Genomic DNA, 19,079 nt, shown 5'->3' on the forward strand with positions numbered 1-19,079 from the left:
AAGACATGGTAAGGGGCAGCTGGCTCAACTAGGTATTTTTGTTTGGTGTCATGGGGACTCTGCTATGGAAAAACTCACAGGTACAAGGAAGTTAATCAGCTGAACTCTTCTGATTTTAGTGAAGCTGGACCAAAGCTGCTTTTCAACATATGGAAGAATAGTAAGAGTAATTAAGTTGCCAGATGGAACTATTAAACACTGTTTTACACATCTCATTTAACTCAATATATTGAATTCAATGTAAGTCAAATATATTTTGGAAAATATTTCCAGTATATTTTAAAGACATCACCAGTAAAAGTATGATGCTTCTTTCTCTGAATAATATATTATATTTGAAGGTAGCACCCATAGGTTTTATCTATATAAGCACACAAAATATTATACAGGTCAAAATATAAAAATATTCCATATAAAACCAAGCCACATTTTAAGAACTAGGATTTGGGGAAAAACAGAGAAAAGAGTTTTCCTTGCGGATAAACTTTCATTCAGTTATCTGATGAAGTAGTCAATTAGCAATTTTACATCTGCAAACTTACTTCTGTGCAGCCTCCATACACATATTAAGTGTTCAAAATGAGATTCTTCTCCACCTTCCCAAGTTAAAATCTTCTTGCCCTATCCTATGTAGCAATACAGGAAACAGCATCTATTTGTTCACCTATAGAAAGCCTTCCTTAACCTAAGAAACAATGAAATGGTCAACCTACTGGAAATATTAATTTGCTATGCTCTATTTGGTCCAGAACTACTTGTCTGAGAAGGCTGCAGCCCTCCCTGGAATCCACCTGCTATGGCAGTCTTGGTGGGGTGGTACAGGAGACCTTGTGCAGCTTTGTAGTCCCAGTTACAGCCCGGGTTGTCACAGCATTAGGAGTACATTTGCTGCTGATATGCTTGGCAGAGAAACAGTTAATACTTTCCTAATGCTATCAGCTTTCTGTCAACATCATATTTCAAAGGATGCAGGCAGATGGCATCACCTGCAAAGCTATTGTTTTAGTTTGTCATGAGACAGAGCGGTACCTGGAGAGCATTCTGAAGTTACCATCAAACAGGTTAAGTACAGAGCCTGCATGTTTGACAGAAATAACTTAAATACTTCAACGAATAAAATACAGTGTGTTGTTTTTTGGTTTTGTTTTTTAAATCGCTGAGATGTTTGAATCCTTGTGGGAGTTTCAAGCACTAATTTTCCTTAAAAATGTTTTTGTAAAAGCACTTGCTGCAAATGTTGTCAAGGTCAGATAGGAGGTGCCTGAAGTGAACAAATGTAATAGAAATAATTCTGTACCTTTTAAAAACTATATTAAGAGTCTATATCACAGGCTGTCTTACTTCTCTTATTTTGGCTACCTAATTATTCTAGCATCTCTACAACGATAAAAATTCTTTGCTGAGCATTTATTCAGGAGATGTCATAATATGCAATGTTTTAATAGCCAACTGAATTAACATGTGGGTTTGCCCCCCCAGAAATAATCCTAGAATTACTGCAGAATGTCTGCAGTAATCCAGTTATAATATTGATTACATATACCTAGGAGTTCTTGCCTTGCTTCTTTAAATAAGGTTCTCATAGGTCAGTCTATAGTATACAAAGATTTTCTTGTATTTACAGATGAAGTTACAGACACATTGGATATGTCTTCATGTCCTCATTTCCACACTGCAAATGTGTATTGCTATAAAGTGATGAGGTAAAAATAGAGGTACAATCAAATGGTGGAGACATCTACCAAGGTAGAAATAGGCTGAAAATGCAGATTGCTATGCAAATATTCTAGCTCTTTTTGTGCTACTAGAACTGTGTGTTAACAGTATAAAGCCTCAGGCTTCTTCCTCAGTATCTAATGCATTTGAGAACTATTGTTTGCTGCAGATGTGACCCAGCTTTCTTGGAATGAAGCAGAAGGCTCCTTAAACCTAATAAAGTAGCATTACTGAGCTACATAACCTCTTTTGAATGAGAGGAAGATGAAGAAAGATGAAAAAAATACAAATTATATGCAGATGCAGAAGTATACACAAAGAAAGAAAAAAGCACACACAAATCAAAACGCTAAGAATAAAAGCAGATAATAAGGAGACCATCAGGATGGTCGGTCCACACACATGCACACCAAGATGTCCTGCACATCATGGACAAGCTCTGCCTGCAACAGCACAGGAAACAGCCTGGCTGCAGATACAAGCAGAGGCAAGCACACAATTTTCTGCCATTCTGAGTGATAATTTACTGATGATAGACTACTGAGATGGACGTATTTTATGCAGTGCTTAAAGCACTAAGGTCTAAAGGTGGCTGTACATGACTCTGTCTTATACATTGTACCTGCTTAATTATAAAGGAAATAAAACAAATCTGTGGTTTGTTGATTAAGCCATCAACTGGGTGCATAAGCTGCTCTTTGTGTGCCACTGTTACAAGGAAATAAGCACTTTTTGATGAATTACTTCTGATTTTAGACATAACCTTCAAGAGTTTTCCCATTGTGAGACATTTAATATTACAAATCTTTCTTCATAGATTCCTGTTTCACACTTTCTACCCTTTTACTCAACCAGTTCGGGTCTACTCTTAACAGATTGAGAAATAAATGCAGCGCAAAGCATCCCCTGGATTAGAATTTACAAAGTTGTATGGGGAGATGGTTAAAATATATATTTTATCCATTACACTTTTTGAGAGTTCAAAAGTGTTCCCACATCTCCGAGAGACAATGCAGAATCATCTGTAAGGAGCCCAAAGATAAATTTTAGACCACCTACTATTTCAGAAGGTAACTCATCCGAGATGTAGGGAGAACAAGGGGTTTAAAGTCCCTGCTTGGCCTAGCTTGGCACAGAAACCCAACCTGCCTTTGCAAGTGTGGGTAAGCATTCTACCAGCTGCACTACTGAGCCATTTACAATTCCTCTCTATACCAACGACCTTTTAAATTTTTATAAAATTTTAAATACCTTCCTTGGAGAGACTTAGGCTGTAATAGTACGGAGTTAAAGTTACTTAAAATGAGAGCTGGGCTAAAGCCAAGGCAAATAGGGATTCACATTTTATTTTCTCACATCCCAAAAATACTCCTTAACCACTGTGCTAACCTCTAGTTTGACAGCTTTCTTCCCATCTCTCTCTTCCTCTGTTCTAGGCATACAAAATGTCTTGAAGCAATGGCAGCTCTACAGAAGAATTTTCTGCCTCCCGGCCCCATCATTACACCTAAGTGTCCTGGACTGCATCCATCAGCATGCGTGTCCTGTTTGCCTGCATAGTTATTAGGCTGTCACATATAATAAAAATCCTCTTTTCACCAATGCATGAATGCATCATGAGGATATAAGCAAACATTTTGTGACACTTGCAAGGAAAAGTATGTGCAAGTACAGTCCATAACAAGGAAAGTTTACTTTCTGTTTCTGTCCTGACTTCTTCCATAATATATGTGCTTTAAAGCAGAAACAATGCAAGTAGCAGAAGCACTCAGCAGACATCACAGCACAACTAGACTGGTAAAATATAAATGACTTAGGAAAAAAGAAAACCTAAATTAAATTTTGTACTCCACATTTAGCCTCTACAATGAAGCCATAATGATCTCAGTGCTGTGTTATTATCACCATCTATTTGGCCCATATGATATGTTCTGATGTTAAGCTGTATCTGGATAATGCATTTGCATGAGCCAAAATCAAAACAAACACATTGATATCAGGTGCAGTATTGATTTACACTGGTAGTCCAAAATATAATATACATAAATATTGCACATTGAAAAAAAATGTACTCTGTAATTTTACAAGACAATCATTTCATTTGTTGTAATAAATTAGTAATCTGACAGATTGCAGACAGAGCAGTGTTTACAATATTTTAAGGTTCATCTTGTTTCCCTGTTACTGTGTTGTTTTGGCAGTGAGACATAATTCATGCTTTCCTTTCTATCCTACTGTAATGGCAGTGCAGTAAATTATACCTGAGGTTATTTTAGCCAATCAGGAACCCTGATTAGTTGTAGTCTAATTAAGGAATAATGAATGGGGAAGTGACAAATTTCCCCTTCCTCATTTATTTTTGTAATTAAATTGCATACTGTGCATCAATCAAATAATCTACATTATTAGAATTTGCAAACTTTTTTTTTGGAACCCACGTGGTGCTTTGTTGGCAGGAGCATTTATCAGGTTTTATGGCCAGCTGTCAAGAAATCATAAGGCACAGACATTAAGCTATCTATCTGATAAATGTCCTCCAGAAAAGATCGAAAAGAATCATCCATAGCTTATACAAGAATGCCAGAGCAATGTGCAGGGTTTTCACTAAGTGTGTGAGAGGGCCAGTGCTTGATGTTAAGATAATTATTTACATTCTCAAATGACTAAGGCCAATATTTCTCCCAGGCTCTTAAACTTATACTTAACTTTTCTGTGGTGTTATTTGTCCTTCTGTTAGTCTTTATCTGCACTGAAACAGTGACAGAATGGACAGTGTGCTGAATAAATTACCGGTGACCATCTCTAAAATAAATAAATAAATAAATGATAAAAATAAAAATGGATAAAGTCAACATTACACATTCCTAAGTTCACAAGCTACAGATATAATGTACTTTGTGGGCCTAAGTCTTATGTGAGAGTTAGGAAGTAGTAAAGTAGGAAGACTGCTTAGGAATGTTCAAATACAGGGATTTGCTTTTGGAAAATTTCTACTTTCCCAAGGAAAAAAAAAAAAAAAAAATGACCAAAAGATTTTAGCCAAAATGCATCATTGCTTAGTTCAAATATTTCCTTGATGTCACATGATAAGTGGAATTCAAGACTTACAGAATCTCCCTCTTGTTCTAATGGGACATCTATCTGCTCATACGTCCTGTACTCCCCAGCTGTTTCACAGCCCCTTTCCATAGTGGGTGAGCATGTCAGAAGACTGTCATGGCCACAAAGCATCATGCTGGGTGAGGAAATCCAAATGGCATTTTTAACTTTCAGAGTAAGAAGGCAAAAACTACAACATCACGCAACCTTTCTGACTTAAATACTTTCAATTTTCAGGCATTTGTCCAGGGAATATTTTGCTTGACCTATTTATCTCTCTTTTTACATTCCTTCATGAAAGCAAATTCACTAAATGTTTTCTTCAGCTGAAATCACATTATGACAAGAAATATATTTCCATCAGGAAAGTTTTGGTCAGTGCTTCTACAACCCATTCTGAAGCTGACAAAACTAACTCATTCTTGGTAGTTCACAACTCTCTTTTCAGTTCCCTGCTTATGCAAGGTGGACAGTTTATATGCTTAGTATTAGTTAAAATTCAAACCCTTCTGTTTTTACATTATTTTATTTTATTTATTTATTTTTCCATTTTTCATTAGTATCTCATCATGCCCAAAGCTATTGCTGCAGTTGACTGACAACTTTAAAAGTGGGATAAAAATAACAATGATAAAAAATTCAAACATAGAAGCAACATGAATGAATAAGTCATTAGGACTAGCTATTGATGCCTAGTATCAAAAATAAGCTGACCCAGCTAAAAATAGTATGTACAGCATTAGTGGCTGACCAGCCTCTCATATTACATAAATAAATATGTAAGTATGTTTAAGTGAAAAGATAAAGTGACAACAGTCATTAGAAAGTCACCACTGCTACTGAAATAAAGCTAATCATGTCTCTCTCATCCATTCCCTTTGCAAGGTATCATGGTACAGTGTCATATTTGTCTTGGAATTGCTAAATTATATTTGAGGCAGAAATAAACATTGTCCTTATAATTTAAAATGAAATGTATGAGAAAGATCCACATTTCAACTCTAAACTAAGCCCACTAAAGTTTGAAAAGTATTTTCTTAGTAGAGAAAAAGTAAAGCAAACTCTAGGAAAAGTTGTGCAGGGAAGATTTTTTTTTTTTTTTTTTTCCTGTCAGGTATTCTGTGGTACGCTAGATCTAATGAGCTTCTTAACTTTTGAGAAGTGTAAGTTTACATGCCTGTGGGTATCCATGTAAGACAGAGACAACACATATCTGATATCTTTTAAAGATTTACAGTTCCTGGTGACATAAAAAGCTTCAAATCTTGCTTTGCATGTTTTCTCATCTAGGTTCATTCTCTACCTAAGGTTTAACTTAAATCCTCAAGAAAATGCAAACATTTACCTCCTACTTTGTAATTAAAATGAAACAAGGAAGTTAGGACCCTAAGTACCTCTAAGGATCTTTATTTCCATTAAAAATCTAGACATGAACAAGAATCCTAACTCTATCTTCTCAAAGACAATAAAAAGAGTAACAATGTTAAGTATGCATTCTCCCCACATATTTTCATATAGCAAATAAATAGTTACAAATTCCTTTGTAGATCTTTTACCATGGTGATATTTACAATGTCTTCTTCCTAGCGTATATTCCAGTAGCCTACGTGGAAACAAACTAACAAACAAACAAACAAAAAACAATAGAACCAACAACTTCTAACTTCTTTCAGACCAGCTTTTTCACTGCAATATTTTTAACACAAAAGCATTAAGGATGTAGTGAATCAAATATTTTTACATGTTTCAGATAAAGATAAAAGCAAAATGGTAAAATTCCATTCTTTTTTACATAACTCCTTACAAACAACTTCGTTTATTGACAATTATATCAATACTAACACAAACTTTGAAAACTTGAAATGTTAAGCTTTTATGTTTCATTCCAAAAATTACTGTGCTGTAAAATTACAAGGTAATAGTTACAGCTATGGTTATGGTTTGAATGACAATCTTTGCTTTGCTTGCGAAAAAATAAAAAATAAAAAAATGCCCATAGTTCACATGTCGTCTAGTACTAGTCTGCAGAGTTTGAAAGATGCTTCATTGTATTCAGAATATGAACTAGTCCTGAATGTTTCTCAGAAATGATAAATATGCTATAATTTCTTTGAGACATAGAAGCTGGGAAGAGGGAGATAAAGCTTGGATTTTGGTGAGGGAGATAAAGCTTAGATTTTGGTCTTGGCAAATGGTGCTTCTGAATATCCTGTAAGATTTCAGTAAGCCCTATATGCTTTAGGAGCAAAAACACTTGAGTGAAATAAGATTGCATGACATAAAGCTTCCAAACAGAAATGTAATATTGATCCTCAAAAATCATTATTCTGTTAATGCAGGGGGAGGGAAAAGGAAGAAAAACTCCTTCTTCTAAAGCTTCAGGCAAATATCACAAGGGAATTCTGAGCCCTCAATATGCCGCAACTTTCAGCAAATTAAAATATGCAAAACTTTTCAGAGTTTTGATGTAGTAAACATTTCAAAAGCCATTTTTCACTATTTCATTGTGTGTATATACCGCTACGCAGCTGGGAAATCTAATTTAGGTTTGAAATCTGCTTACAGTTTTGAGATCCTTGGCAGTGTTTCTGGGGAGGTCTTTGCATAATGATTTTTGAGCAGAATAAAAATGTTATTAGAGCCAAATCTATTGTAAGGTAATGAAATGGCTTTACTCATTTATAATAAGTGCCCAACTTTTTCCCTTATTCCCTGCCTAGCAGGTCACCACTGCAATATTATTTTAATCACAAAGAACTATATTTCTAATGTCTCACATAGGCAAACAACCCACTCCACATTATTTGAACTATTATGGAAATATATACATATAGGTTTTATAGTACACATACATAGGTAGTTTTTAGATATGGGTCAGAGATAAAAGGAGTTGAAGGGTTAAGAAAGCATATTTCAAAATACTTCATCACTACTTGACACTGCTGACTATGTTATATTTATCATCATCTAGAAGCAGAGAAAGTGGGGAAAAAAAACAATGTTAACTGGTGCTTTCCACTTGCATTTTTCAATATCAATTGCTTTCCTTAGAAAGGTGTTCTTGAATGGTGTATAACCATTCTTTCTCCCTAGTGTCAGAAACTGTTGGAGGATCTTTAAATTCAACTGCAACAAAACTAATTCACATGAAGAACATCATTATTTCTTTATGCATAAGAAGTGATTTCTCCTTTACGTAGGCTGCATGTGCAGCTGGTAGCAAACAAAGAAGTTCATTTTCTCTATTTCTTTAAGTCTGATATCTTTGGATAAGAAAAGGATAGGAAACTATTCCTCTGCCCACTCATATTTTAGCTGTAGTCTATATTAACTGAAGTGTTTTATGTTTAGGAAGGTTTAGTTCCAGTGAATTTTATGACAGTTTTATTGGAAACCTTTAACATGATTTGGTCTTTGTGAACAGCTGGACCAGTGAGCAGCCTGATGGTCACATAGTATAAATGTAGTGATAGGTGAAAAAACACTGATCATCCAGGAAAAGAGAAAGAGAGAGAGAAGTAAAAATAAACCTTAAGAGCATCTTACAAGCATTTACAAGCACACTCAAAATTTCACTTATTCTGTGCCATCACTTAGTCTGTTTGAATTGCTGTCTGTGCCTATGTGAGGACAATCCTTCAGAATAAATGACAGGGGCAGCACTGGAAAAAAAATGTTATATTGTTACTTGCATTGTATGTACAGCTAGAAAGCATCACTCTTTTCCCTTCTTCTCCTTGTTGCTGCCAGCCCAAGTCTCTCCTGAGTGGTATCTGCAGTCCATACAGATGTATAGGTTTGTTGTCTTCCTGATGGAAATTGCTCCACCTTCATGTGAGATACTCAAACTGAAAGGGAAAAAAAAAAAAAAAAAAAAAAAAAAAAAAAGATTGCGAGGCACTCAACTTGCAAATAATTTGTCACAGCAGGTCAGGGTCAGCTAAATTTCCTCACTAAAAAGAAAAAAGCAAGAAGCAAAAGACAGAGACACAGATCTGATTTCTGCAAACGTCCAGCCCGTCTGCTCTGCCAGATGGCCAATTGAATCACAGGAGGAAGGTGTCACAGTCACAGAGAAACCCAAATCTTTCGTGCTTTATCATACTCTAGCCAAAAGTAATAATTCAACAGCAGCCAACAGAACCCTAAAGTCTTTGTGTACTAGCATCCCGAGCTTTTCTGTAATCACTGTGATATCTCCAGGAACAAGGGGTGGCATGAATCATTATTTGGATGTGATAACATGACCCATACAAACATTAGGGGATAATGGGCAAGCCAGCACTCTGCAAATCGAATCACACCATGATCCATCATTAACCTAAGTGAGCTATTGCCTTATTGAAGTAGCCCCGTAAATGAATAGGTCACAGTCTATTTAAAAGCTGAGAGATTTGTTAATGCTCCAAGGACTTATATTCTATTAGAGAGCAGAGGCTGAGTGTAGCTGAAATTTAAGTATGTCCTTAAAGGATAGGTGGGAAAGAAGGGAAAACCTAAGATTTATACAAGGAAAAAATTAAAATGTTTTATTCAACCATACTTACACATATATATAGAAAGTTTTGTATATGTCTCAGTTTACATTTCATCTTAAAGAAGGAAGAAGAAATCATCAATGATTTCAATTTGGTTTTATTCCTCACAAACTTTTATGGAACAAAGAGTTAAAACATTGGGACTATGTGAAAATTAAAGCACTTCCAGTTAATCTGAATCAGCATTGAATGATAAATTAGCATTGCCCTTCAGTAAAGAGTTTCAGAATTCAGCTTTGGAGATTTTCAACTTTAAACCATTTAATTACTACTTTAGGAACTCCGGATTTCGCACAGACATGAATCTAGGTGTTAATATCAATTCTTTACTGTTTGGTTTAGATAACAGGACTGAGCTTCAGGATCAATTAAGACAACCCTTTCAAAGATTTTCCCCATTTTTTTTTACTGCATCCTGGCCATTTTACTTAATTGTGGATGCAACAAAGAATTATGGACACCATCCTTTGAGACTGTTGAATTGTAAATGAAGAGGGAATTATTTTGCTACTAAATTTTCCTGTAATAAAGTTTAAGTCAATAATTATTTATTTCTTAAGGGAAAAAAAAAAAAAAAAGTTTTACTTGTTATCTTTAAAGCTACAAAGCTTATAGCAACTGACTTCAAAAAGGGAGTAAATATATGAGTCTAGTAAGCAAATTGTTATATACCACAGCAAAGCAGTTTTGCCTGATAAAGGGCTTAGCAGCTGAGAAGAAGGCATTTTCCTGGGGAACTGTGGGGGGAGGGAGGGGGCAATATGGGAGGGGCATGTGCAGCAGAACTTGCTAGATGGTGGAGAAATAGGTAATCCTAACACCCCAGGGCTCTTTTATTTGCTTCTAGATGATAGATTATTAGCTTCCACTTTCTTCACTTTCACCTTGAGAAGTTCAAAAATATCTACGACTGTCTCCCTTATGACTGGTGTTTTATATCTGCTCTGAGTATACTTGTAGTATTTTAAGGTCATCTGTCTTGCACTTGCGATTTCCAGGGCCCCATCACAGAATAGCTTTGACAACACTTTCTAAAGAGTAATAGAATAATTTATTAAATATTACTACATATACTGTTTTGCTAACTTCTTTGTTGGGAGATATTTTGCTTTTGATACACTCACTTAATATAATAATTTCCTTCACGCTTCCCCAAAACCCTCTGAGATTTGTACCTGCTGGACTGAAAGTCACTGTGGCACACTGTTTTTACTTCTGACAAGGGTAGTCAATTTTACTCTCCAGTCACAGCTTCAGGAAGGGTATTCATATTCATGTTTAAACAACATAGTTCACTCTATGGCTTGAAAACCAAATCCAGTGAAATACCATTCTTCTGCATAATAATGAAGTCCCCATGAACCACACAGACATTTTGCCGAATGTTAGGCACTAGAGGAAGCTACTGCATTAGCCTCTTCTCTAAATTCAAATCCTGTCTTACACTTGTATTTCTGGAAACTACCTGATAGTCCAATATGAATTGCTATGAAATTTAAGTAGCATATCAACCTCTACAGGCAGAAATTTTTACCCTTAGACCCCTCAGGACTGTATACAGGCAAGTGAGGAGCACTTCTTCGTGACTTCCATTTGATCTAATAATAGAATAAAAACACAATTTCTCTGCATAAGGAGACAACCAACAAGATAGAAAAGAGAATACAGAAAGCAACACAACTGTTTATGTGAAAATTTAGGAATATAGTACAAAACAGCTGCAACTTATACTGTCACCACTTTCTCTCTCCACCACAGACACACAAACAGTATAAATTAGATCTTCTGAGTTACAATCTGTAGAAATTATAGTCACATTAACCTGAAAAGTTCATTCTTGTCTTCTGGAGAATGTGGGTGAGTTCTCAGAACTCAACATTAGCAAAGTTTTGCATTATTTCCCCCTCTTGCTATACCTGACAGTAGTTTTTACGTTGATGAAATAATTCTCTGCTCCCATCACTAAGAACAGATAATACTATAATACATACCTCAAAAAACAACAACAACAACAACAAAAGTGAATGAATAGCAATATTTTTGTTCCTGTACATTTTCTGAAGACCTCACTCCTGTTTATATGTACCCACTCACGTTCACCAGGAAACCATCTCAATGTGCCACTCATGTACAGCCTTTAGCCAATGTTGCAGCTGGTGACAGTACCAAGTTTTCCATGTGTTAACAGGGTTTGACTAGGTATGTAGGTAAAAACCTGGGTTTCAGTACAGGAGATTTACACAGTAAAATGCATCCTCATGAAATGGTATGTGGGTGAATATGTCTGCCTTGGAACACAGAAAGAAACTGACACATCTTCCAAAACAGCCACCAGAATGCAAAGGTACTCACCTACTTACTTCTTGCTGCCTACTTTTGTATGTCCTTATGCACTGGAGGGGATATTTCTTGCTGTGAACATGCAATTTAAATGAAGCATTGTGTCCTTCAAGTCACACCACAACCTTCCTTCCACGTGCTCACAGACTTGATTTCTCATTCCTATGCATGTTTGTGTGTAAAAATTCTCCTGACAGTGGGCCAAAAGCACAGCTTTAGGTTTGAAGTAGTATGTAGTAGTAATGCTTATGAGTGGATAGAGAAAGAAAATACACAAGAGGAAGGTCAAATCTTTGACCTAAAATGGAGCTTATAAATTAAGAAAGGGTAAAGACAGATGGTAAGAAAGGGGCAGACTGGTATGAAACAAATGACTTGAGGGTATGGTCTTACACTTCAGGTGAATCTTCATTAAATGTGCATGTTTCTATTAATTTGCACTTAATTAATCCTTCACTTTCATGTATCAGCCCAACCAAGTGGGGATGTTAGACAGCAACAGTTTCATAGGAGAATCTGCTTGCACAAGGCTTGCCATCTGAAGAAAGAGGGTTAGATCCAGGCCATTCTGCTGACTGCTGATCCACTGCCAAGGAAATCTACAGTGCACTTCCATGGCTTTCCTTAACTGTACTAATCGTAGCTCCCAAGAGGAGCTTTACCAGCAGGTATGTAATGAGCAGGGCAGCAACATGGTAGCCAAGGCTCTGCCTGGCCTAATGCCCATTATTTGCCAGTAGCAGAACAGCAATATCTTTTTGACAGAGGGAGTCTCCAAGCAAGGTTAAGCCAGCTTTATTTCTTCTCTCTGCTCCCATAGAGAGAAGGATCAACCCAAACTGAAGCCAGTTTCTAGAGGAATAAATAATTACTGTTGGAACACAACATGAAAGACGCTGATGAATCAAGCCTGTCACGCTAGTTCATTGAGCTGTCTCTTCAGTGAATTATATTGCTTTATTTCTCTGACAGATACCAGAACCAGGGCTATTTCCATTAATGCCAGGAAAGTTGAAGCAAAGAGGCTTTATTCAACTGTAGTTAGCTAGAAGAAGAGAAATCAAACCTAAGTGTTTTAAACCAAGGGTGGATTTCAGTACTATCATTTCCCTTTTTGCCATCATTATCTTTTCATATGCAGTCCAATCCATCAGATCATTAACACATTCTCCCTGAGACTCACTTTGTTATTTTGAAGTGTTTTGTTTCTGCTCAAGTCATTTGCAAGGTGCATCTCTAATTTCACATGTCTCATTGTATTTCATGCTTTTGTCAAAGTTTCCAGCAGTTTATATAAGAAAAAAATCTAGAAAACAGAATTGAAAAAGACTACCTCTGGGGTGAAGGTGCCGCATAGCCTGCAGCCTCTCATTCTCAATACAAGGATATCTTTGGAGCATTCTACTGGTAAATGACAATAGGAACTCAAAGACAGTAAGTGCAATAAGATCACCTACTTTGAAGCTCTGACTGGGGCATCTCAAAACTCAGTTTATAACTAAATTTTGCTGTATGTAGTATGAATCTATGTATCGAGACAAAGAAAATAAAAACACAATGCAAAGCAAAAAATAAAGTATGTAATTGTCAGGAAAAGCAATCCCTTTTTGGTGTTAGCAAAGCACTTATTTCAGTGTCTCTTCACAACTTTCATTGGATAAAAAGAAACAAATCAGTCAAGTTAAAACAATAAAGAGCAACTAAATTAGGAAAGAGGATCTAAAAAAACAATGTGCCCAAACAGTATATTTTACTCTTGTTTTAGTCAATACCAATGCAGACTATTCAGTAATTAGAAATGATTAATACTTCATTGTACTTGTCAGGAAAAACAAGTACCTTCTTTAACAGGGAGATTCTGAAAACCACACTGGAGCATGTGGAAAACATCTCTTAATATTAGGCGGACTCCAAAGTGTCATCCTGAACTGAGACAGACGTAACCATCTATTTGAATTGAAGCCTCTGAATAGCAAATTGCATTAAAGAGGGATGACTGAATCTGTACTCCATCACCCTGTTTTTTACCTTATATAATACCCTGCCAGGTTTATACAGTGGAGTCTGTCACTATCACAGTACAAAATAATGCTCATTTGCAAATATACCCCAACATATCACTTCCACCAGTTACTGGACATTACTACTATGGCAGGACCACTTATAAGATTACACAGCTCCTAACACTAGACCAGTACAAGTGAGTATACCAATTAATATACCACAGCAGAGCCTAGGCTCTTTATCCCCATAGAAGACTTCCAGGAAAGTGAAATCTAGAGTGGGAAAACAGAAGGGCCATCTCTTGAATAAGATGTTTTATTTCAATCCCTTCAGTGAACAGTAAGTTGACCAAGAAAAAGCAAGAATCTCATGATATTTTTCTTAACACAGTTATAACATTTAACACTTCAGGCAACATCTCTTCTTAGCAGCATTTAGCTATCCAGTCTCTCTTGACACTGTGCTCCATAACTCATTGCTTTGTGATACCTTAAACATGGTAAGTGCTATATTAACTCAAATTCTCTTCTCCTTTAAAAATGTCTCATAAAAATGTCTCTGTTTAAAAGGTCTGTATAAGCACACCCAGACTTGTGTATACATAGAAATGCTTTAAGTGAAGGCATTTTCCTGAGTTATTTTAAAAAGCAGAATAGTATTTGGCCTCATATAACAAACACCATGTTCCAGATCTCTCCAAGTGTTTTGCAAATGAATAGCTTGGAAGCCAACCAATATAGCAATTCTGTAGGTAAATACATATCATTTGAAGTGGAGCAGATAAATGTAGAGGAATTACAGTTTCTTGTCTTAACGCACAAATAGAAAAGCCATGGTTAAATTAAGAAAAATCAAGCTAGTATGGAATCAATGTTCATTTTTCATGTTCTGTTTCTCACCTGCCTCTATTAATGTTTGCATTAATTGTTCTATTAATTTTCAGGTTCAAACACATCAGCTGTCAGAAAGGATTGCTGATGTGGAAATGAAGTGGAATTACAAAGACATAATTTTGATCTTGTATACATTAATTTTATTTATTTATTTATTTATTTATTTATTTATTTTAAATGTATTTACACTATAATCTAACTGACCTAGATTTTCAGAAGAAGATGACACTTCTACTGGAGTTATTCAACAATTTATTTATTTATTTATTTATTTATTTATTTATTTATTGTCCGAAAATTATTCAGAAAACAGTATAGTATTCCCAAAGGCAAGAAACAGAATTGCTTAATAGAAATATGATTTTTTTTTTTCCCAAAACCTTTTGACTGTGAATTGGACAACTGTCATAACCTAATCAAAATGCAAGGCGTCATCACAAAACGATTTCACACTATACTCACGTCTCTACTATTAACTCAATTGTGTGGTATTAAAGTACAAGGCAGAACTTTTATCAACATTTGATTACTGTTAAATAAGCACTTATTGATGTACATTGTTGGAATCAGAACTAGAATCATAGAATATCTGAGCTGGAAGGGACCCACAAGGACCATCTAGTCCAACTCCTGGGTTCCTAAAGAATCACCCCCCCAAAAAAAAAAAAAAAAATCAGATCAGTGTATGACAAAAATACAGCTTCTAAAGAAAAGATATCCAAACTTAAAACATATTTTGCTTCTTGGTTGTAAAAGTTTCAGACAACTATATAACATCTAGAAACTAAGAACACAGATGTATCTTTACAAGCATAAATATAAGCAAAAGCAATACATTCAAGAGCAACAGGTATATCTCCCTGGGCAGACACCGTCATCTTCAGAATGATGTGTGTACAGAAATTCTTTTCATACACCTTCCTAAGAACGCTGATAATTATGATCAGCTATGCCTCACAAGAGAAAAAAGTGTTCAAAGTATTTTTTTTTTGTTTTCGTATTTTAAGAGCCAATGAGCACATAAGAAACCATGATCAGTTTTCTAGTGTGACGCATGCATGAAGGAAAACCCCACACTCTCCAAATGAGATGGCTGCATATATTTCCCTGGCTGTGCATACAGCAGACAGGAGTACCCACCCCGCCACTAGAAAGACAATGCAAATTCATACCCTCACTTTATCCTCTCTGTTTTACTGTAACATTTTCATTTTATGTGTGCATGTCTGAATAGCTTAGAAAGGTTAATATCAGATAGATAAATCCTACAAGGATGCTACAGTTTAGCTGAGTGCTGGATGACTATAAGAATATTTGAAGAATTTGACAATGCTTTGCACATTTCTGTGCAACCTACCCACTTCATTCATACTGCAATAACTGTTTACCTACTTAAACACTTTTCTAAACCTTTTATGAAGCATTTATAACTACACCTTTAAGATAGCATGATAGAAGTATGCAGATAAAAGCAATAAAGACAGAAACATCATGCAATTCTCCTATTACACAGGTGTCAACAATTTCTAAAACATTCTTGTTCAGGAGAGTATTTAAAATGTTCTGAATAGTGAAAAAGCTGTCAGCCTAAAAATTACTTAAGGAAAAGCAATTTAGGAATTTGCCAGCTTATAAAATTTTAAAATCAACTCTAGCGCTAACATTGAACTAATGGGTTATTTAAGGTTGAAAGAAAGCAAAATAAGCATTTGCTTTCCTTCTGAATACTCATTACTAGTCATCTTTTTCTTCAGAAGAACAAAACCCCAACTGATGGATGCAAAATAAGAAACTGCATATAGCAAGGCAAATGTAACATTTATATTTGCCTTTCTGTTATCTATTCTATATTGCATGTCACTGCAACTGAAGCAGTATTTCTTCATATACATCTGTTATACATAAAAAAAAAAAAGGCAAAACCAAAACTACAAAATATTGAGTATTTGCAGGGAATTCTGTCTACATATTGTGAACAGAGAGGAAACTGTGGGAGATCATATTATCTCTGTCTGGTATACCATTCAACAGAGTAAACAAATACCAGACTTGACATTGAGAACAGTTCTTTGTTATATTTACTGGGGGGGAGATGGGGAGGAAGGGTCAGTTGAGGGGGCCACAAATCAATTCAAATTAAGTAAACTCGTGGCAGAATGTTATATGTACACTGTCTGTGAGAAAGCCAAATAAATTTCTTTTTTAAAAAAACATTTCAACATAAAAAGAGAAGCTTGTCCAAAACCTTCTCCAAAAGAGAACCTGTTTTCCCTGTGCCCCCTCTAACAGGGACCCAATCCCAGCAAAGCGCAGCGCCAGGTACTGAGTTGGATCAGCTGAGCTGGACGCCTTCACTCTGTGTGCCGAGATGTTCCAGAGCACTCAGATCAGATCAGCAATTAACTGCTTATGACTTCTGCACCGCAACCATCTGGCTTTCAGATCTGGGGAAGTATTTTGTAAGAAGCCTTGAAACCTCTCAACAACATGCTGTGATCAATGAAAGCTCTCGTAAGATGTTCAGAGAGCTGAAATAAAGACCTCCTGACCACTTTGTGCATTTCCTAAAATCCTGTATTCAGGGAAACATCTCAATCCTGATCTATTTTGTATCTGGAATGGAACCACATACACAGCAAAAGGTACACTGTCAGACCTGCTTAGTATTCCTGTATTGCTAGCTTTTTTGTGATCTATATCTGAACTTGAAAATAGGGAAAAATTCCCAATAACCCTAAGTGTTTATTGATGCGATCCAGCACTGAAATAGTCTGCCTTCCTGTTCAGTTCTGTATGGATATTTGCAGATACAGAAACAAATGCCATTAACCATCACTCCATATATGTAGAAATTAGCACAAAAGTCCATCACCACCACGGCATGCTTTGGAAACACAAGAACCATGCAGCCTTCTTAATCTAAGCTAAATGTTTGGAACTGAGACTCCAAAGCCACAAAGCCATCCAGATTCAAAGAGCATGTGAAATATTTATCAAGGCAAGTATCTTCACACAGTTCTGTTACAGGCACACTCACAGCATGATTTATAATTCAGGGCTAAACTCTCCGTTAAAATCTCTGTAGAAGGATTATGTATGTCCTACTGCTCATCACATGACTCATTTGTAGATGAACTTGAAACATCGCAATAATAAAGCATGGATTGCATTTGAACATCTTGTATGTCAGGGCTGCATTTTACTTCTCCCGGCCAAATTATTTCTGCAGTGCCTTTTTTTAAGGGAAGGAGGCTGCTCGGGTGTTTTCAAAGTTGCTTCAAGTCAAATTCCCCCTTCCTACCTTCTTTCTTTTAATTGCACCTTAACCCTTTAAAGGTCAACGCTGCAGAAATCCCCGACACACACACATTCCCACCTTTCTTCACACGCACAAAAAGGAAGGAGCGGTAACAAAAAAAAAAAAAAAAAAAAAAAAAACCTGACATGAAACGATGTCAAACAGGTTTGCCTCAAGTTTCCCACCGTCACGCGGTGGTTCTCCCCTCCAAGCGGAGTGCTCCCCGGCTGTGCCCGCCGGCCCCGGCACCGATCCCGCTCCCACCCCACGGGGGCCATCCGGCCCCATAGGTCTGTATGGGGTGGGCGCCCACCCAGCGGGGATGCAGGCGCAGCCCCCAGCCCAAGTTTGCAGAACTTGCCCAAGTTTCGCGGGGCCGGGCCGCCTGCCCGCGCCACCCCCGGTGGCTCCCCCATGCTGCGGGCGCCCCACAGCCAACCCCACAGCGCAAACCGGCTCCCCGCATCCATCCATCCATCCATCCATCCATGCCGGCCGGAGCCCTACCTGCTGCAAGGAGCCGCAGCAGCAGCATGCACAGCAGCAGCAGTGTGCACAGCAGCACCAGCAGCTCCTCTTCCTCTGCTGGGCGAGCCTCTGCCCTTGGCGGGTCCCCCGGCGCTCAGCGAGACCCCGGGGCAGCCGAGGCAGGTGGAAAGCCCTGGTGGCTTCCGGGCAGGGCTCGGCTCCCTTCTCAGAAAGGGCCGGCTGTGGCTCCCCGCCGCCCAGCCGGCTGATCGATGCCTGCTCCTCGGCAGCAGCCCCGGCTCCGCTGCGGCTGACGGCGAGCAGCCAATTGCCGGCGAGGCTCCCCTCCCGCAACCCCCTCCCACGGAAAATTTTCCCCTTTGAAATGTTATGAGTTGGGAAAAGTAGTTTTAACCCCTTGCTTCAAAACCACCCGGCCCTTCTGGAGCTCCACCCAGGCTCTTGGATGCTTCCTGCGCGGGGAAAAGCTCGGACTGGCCAAAACGTCCGTCCCCTCCTTGGGCTCTCTAAGGCTTCAGCGGGAAAGCCAGAAGATCTCAAGCTGCGGTCAGCCAGCTGACAGGATGATGCCTTTGCCATCCAGTAGGTGTAATGCATCACAAACCGAACAAAAAATCCTGAGAAGCTACGTTATAATCTATCATCCAGATATCATCATTGTCGTGCTCCCCCTCCCCCCCCCCAACCAACCTTTCTGTATTT

General features: G+C 37.5%; 1 protein-coding gene across 2 annotated transcripts in view; it reads right to left on the bottom strand.

Moving 5' to 3' along the window:
- The window catches only part of LOC118163294 (cadherin-12), a 570,217-nt gene extending 551,527 nt beyond the window's left edge, over positions 1–18,690 (bottom strand). For both annotated transcript variants that reach the window (XM_035319833.1, XM_035319828.1), the window contains exon 1: positions 18,396–18,690. The gene's annotated coding sequence lies outside the window, so the exon portion shown is untranslated. The remainder of the gene's footprint in view (positions 1–18,395) is intronic.
- Positions 18,691–19,079: the final 389 nt, after the last annotated feature.

The sequence above is a fragment of the Oxyura jamaicensis genome, chromosome 2 (assembly GCF_011077185.1).
Source record: "Oxyura jamaicensis isolate SHBP4307 breed ruddy duck chromosome 2, BPBGC_Ojam_1.0, whole genome shotgun sequence".
Lineage (NCBI taxonomy): Eukaryota > Metazoa > Chordata > Aves > Anseriformes > Anatidae > Oxyura > Oxyura jamaicensis.